Raw genomic sequence first — 5057 nt, 5'->3', positions numbered from 1 at the left:
TAATCCAGAGGTCGTGGGTTCGACTCCCACTGGGGACAGCAGGACGCCATGGGTTGCATTATTATAAGTAAGGATAATAACAGTGGCGGCCAACTCCATACATGGTCTCGTGTGTACATTTACAGGAGTCCTGTGATTACTGAGTCAGCACAGGGACCAGGAGCTGGAGCTTAGCTCTTCCTTCCTCCACACACAGAGTCACGTGACAATCATTGTCCACAGAATGTCACTATTCCAAACTGATTGTGCTATCTAGAGACAAATTATGTACTCGAAGTAGTTCAGGGTGTTGTTTTTAAAGCGCTTTGTGACATCCAAAGAGGGAAAATAACCTGCTTGATATGGTTCTAGCAAATAATAATCTGGATATTACAGAGGAGCTTAGAGCGAGCGACCACGAATCGATTACACAATGAGGGACAGAATGATAGCAAGGATAATGCAGTAAGTGTCCCAGATTTCTCGCTCTGAACAAAATAGGTTCGTTCCCCAGTCATCATATGTGATGACCGGGGAACGAACTATCAGCACAACAGTTTTCTAAAACACTATACAGGCAACTGTACACAGAAATAAGATCGAAGAGAAATTATCAGAAATACATAAAAGGAAAACGAGAACATCTTTTAATATATTCATTATGGACAAGATACACAAATAACCCGCACATAAAAGACAGAAGCTTACGACGACGTTTCGGTCCTACTTGGACCATTGACTTGGTCAATGGTCCAAGTCGGACCGAAACGTCGTCGTAAGCTTCTCTCTTTTATGTGCGGGTTATTTGTGTATCGTTCCAGTCACGGTATTGTGCCTTTTTTTGTTATTTATGGACAAGATCCTGGTCAGGACAACGCCGGCAGATCAAACAACAGCTGCACCACAACCACCACAACAATACCTCTGTAAGAATAGTTAGGCAAGTACCTTGACCAGGTCCTCATGGCGCAGTGGAAAGCGCGCTGGACTTCTAATCCAGAGGTCGTGGGTTCGACTCCCACTGGGGACAGCAGGACGCCATGGGTTGCATTATTATAAGTAAGCATAGCAACAGTGGCGGCCAACTCCATACATGTTCTCAAAAACACATTTCGCAAGCCCTGTGTGGTAAATAAGCCATCAATCACAACGACAAGGGAACCAGGAGCTGGTGCTCAGTCCCATGACCCCCCACAGAAGAACACTCAGTGCTATTCTGAGAATGCAATAATTCCAATACAGTATGGACATAAGATCAACTATTTCCTTTAGATTACTATTATTAGTAGCAGTATACCTCTTCATTATTTTTGAATCTTTTCTTAAATTGTTATAACTTATTTAATATTATAAACATTATAATTATTCACAATCATCACATGTACATTGTCACTTGCTTTTAGAACGAATATTGTCGTTAAATAATTTCAGCTTTGTGTTAATACTGACACTATTATTCTCAGGAAATAAAGCCATTGTCTGGCCAGAGTCACCGTCAGTAACCTACAACAGCCCTCACAACACTGCTTGTATGTAACCTACAACAGCCCTCACAACACTGCTTGTATGTAACCTACAACAGCCCTCACAACACTGCTTGTATGTAACCTACAACAGCCCTCACAACACTGCTTGTGTGTATCCTAGAACAGCCCTCACAACACTGCTTCCTACAACAACCCTCACACCACGGCTTGTGTGTAACCTACAACAGCCCTCATCGCACTGCTTGAGTGTTGCCTACAACAGCCCTCACAACACTGCTTTTGTGTAACCTAAAACAGCCCTCACAACACTGCTTGTGTGTACCATACAACTGCCCTTATCACATTGCTTTTATGTAACCTACAACAGCCTTCACAACACTGCCTGTGTGTAACATACAACAGCCCTTACAATACTGCTTGTGTGTAACCTACAACAGCCCTCACAACACTGCTTGTGTGTAATCTACAACAGCCCTCACAACACTGCTTGTGTGTAACATACAACAGCCCTCACAACACTGCTTGTGTGTAATCTACAACAGCCCTTACAACACTGCTTGTGTGTAACCTACAACAGCCCTCACAACACTGCTTGTGTGTAATCTACAACAGCCCTCACAACACTGCTTGTGTGTAACCTACAACAATCCTCACAACACTGCTTGTGTTTAACCTACAACAGCCCTTACAACACTGCTTGTGTGTAACATACAACAGCCCAACAGCCCTCACAACACTGCTTGTGTGTAACCTACAACAACCCTTACAACACTGCTTGTGTGTAACCTACAACAGCCCTCACAACACTGCTTGTGTGTAACCTACAACAGCCCTCACAACACTGCTTGTGTGTAACCTACAACAGCCCTCACAACACTGCTTGTGTGTAACATACAACAGCCCTCACAACACTGCTTGTGTGTAACATACAACAGCCCTCACAACACTGCTTGTGTGTAACCTACAACAGCCCTCACAACACTGCTTGTGTGTAACCTACAACAGCCCTCACAACACTGCTTGTGTGTAACCTACAACAGCCCTCACAACACTGCTTGTGTGTAACCTACAACAGCCCTCACAACACTGCTTGTGTGTAACCTACAACAGCCCTCACAACACTGCTTGTATGTAACCTACAACAGCCCTCACAACACTGCTTGTGTGTAACCTACAACAGCCCTCACAACACTGCTTGTACGTAACCTACAACAGCCCTCACAACACTGCTTGTACGTAACCTACAACAGCCCTCACAACACTGCTTGTGTGTAACCTACAACAGCCCTCACAACACTGCTTGTGTGTAACCTACAACAGCCCTCACAACACTGCTTGTATGTAACCTACAACAGCCCTCACAACACTGCTTGTGTGTAACCTACAACAGCCTTCACAACACTGCTTGTATGTAACCTACAACAGCCCTCATCACACTGCTTGTATGTAACCTACAACAGCCCTCACAACACTGCTTGTGTGTAACCTACAACAGCCCTCACAACACTGTTTGTATGCAACCTACAACAGCCCTCACAACACTGCTTGAGTGTAACCTACAACAGCCCTCACAACACTGCTTGTGTGTAACCTACAACAGCCCTCACAACACTGCTTGTATGTAACCTACAACAGCCCTCACAACACTGCTTGTATGTAACCTACAACAGCCCTCACAACACTGCTTGTGTGTAACCTACAACAGCCCTCACAACACTGCTTGTGTGTAACCTACAACAGCCCTCATCACACTGCTTGTGTGTAACCTACAACAGCCCTCACAACACTGCTTGTGTGTAACCTACAACAGCCCTCACAACACTGCTTGTGTGTAACCTACAACAGCCCTCACAACACTGCTTGTATGTAACCTACAACAGCCCTCATCACACTGCTTGTGTGTAACCTACAACAGCCCTCATCACACTGCTTGTGTGTAACCTACAACAGCCCTCATCACACTGCTTGTGTGTAACCTACAACAGCCCTCATCGCACTGCTTGTGTGTAACCTACAACAGCCCTCATCGCACTGCTTGTGTGTAACCTACAACAGCCCTCATCGCACTGCTTGTGTGTAACCTACAACAGCCCTCACAACACTGCTTGTATGTTACCTACAACAGCCCTCATCACACTGCTTGAGTGTAATCTACAACAGCCCTCATCGCACTGCTTGTGTGCAACCTACAACAGCCCTCATCGCACTGCTTGTGTGTAACCTACAACAGCCCTCATCATACTGCTTGTATGTTACCTACAACAGAACTCACAACACTGCTTTTGTGTAACCTACAACAGCCTTCATCACACTGCTTGTGTGTTACCTACAACAGCCCTCACAACGCTGCTTGTGTGTGTTCTACACTGCTTGTATGTTACCTACAACAGAACTCACAACACTGCTTGTGTGTAACCTACAACAGCCCTCATCACATTGCTTGTGTGCAACCTACAACAGCCCTAATCACATTGCTTGTGTGTAACCTACAACAGCCCTCATCGCACTGCTTGTGTGTAACCTACAACAGCCCTCATCACACTGCTTATGTGTAACCTACAACAGCCCTCATCACATTGCTTGTGTGTAACCTACAACAGCCCTCATCACATTGCTTGTGTGTAACCTACAACAGCCCTCATCACATTGCTTGTGTGCAACATACAACAGCCCTCACCACATTGCTTGTGTGTAACCTTCAATAGCCCTCATCAAATTCCTTGTGTGTAACCTACAATAAGACTTACAACACTGGTCGTGTGTAACCCACAATAACTTTCACAACACTGCTTGTGTGTAACCTACAATAACTCTCACAACACTGCTTGTGTAAAACCTACAACAGCCCTCACAACACTGTTTGTGAGTAACCTACAATAACCCTTACAACACTGTCTGTGTGCAACCTACAATAACCCTTACAACACTGCTTGTGAGTAACTTACAATAACCCTCACAACACTGCTTCTGTGTAACTTACAATAACCCTCACAACACTGCTTGTGTGAAACCTACAACAGCCCTCACAACACTGCTTGTGTGTAACCTACAACAGCCTTCACAACACTGCTTGAGTGTAAACTACAATAACCCTCACAACACTGCTTGAGTGTAAACTACAATAACCCTCACAACACTGCTAGTGTGTAACCTAAAATAACCCTCACAACACTGATTGTGTGAAACCTACAATAACCTTCACAACACTGCCTGTGTGTAGCCTACAATAACCCTTAAAACACTGCTTGTGTGTAACCTACAATAACCCTTAAAACACTGCTTGTGTGTAACCTACAATAACTCTTACAACACTGTTTGTGAGTAGCCTAAAATAACCCTTAAAACACTGCTTGTGTGTAACCTACAATAACCCTTAAAACACTGCTTGTGTGTAACCTACAATAACCCTTAAATCACTGCTTGTGTGTAACCTACAATATCCCTTACAACACTGCTTGTGTGTAACCTACAATAACCCTTACAACACTGCTTGTGTGTAACCTACAATAACCCTTACAACACTGCCTGTGTGTAACTTACAATAACCCTCACAACACTGGTTGTGTGTAACCTACAACAGCCCTCACAACA

At 44.4% G+C, this 5057-nt stretch overlaps 1 non-coding gene across 1 annotated transcript; it reads left to right on the top strand.

Annotated features, from left to right (window-relative positions):
* Nucleotides 1-936: 936 nt before the first annotated feature.
* On the top strand, nt 937-1009 carry TRNAR-UCU (transfer RNA arginine (anticodon UCU)). Its single transcript has one exon. It is a non-coding gene; the product is annotated as a tRNA-Arg (tRNA).
* Nucleotides 1010-5057: the final 4048 nt, after the last annotated feature.

Source organism: Cherax quadricarinatus, chromosome 21 (assembly GCF_038502225.1).
Source record: "Cherax quadricarinatus isolate ZL_2023a chromosome 21, ASM3850222v1, whole genome shotgun sequence".
Classification (NCBI taxonomy): Eukaryota; Metazoa; Arthropoda; class Malacostraca; order Decapoda; family Parastacidae; genus Cherax; species Cherax quadricarinatus.
This window is presented reverse-complemented; position numbering and strand designations above follow the sequence as displayed.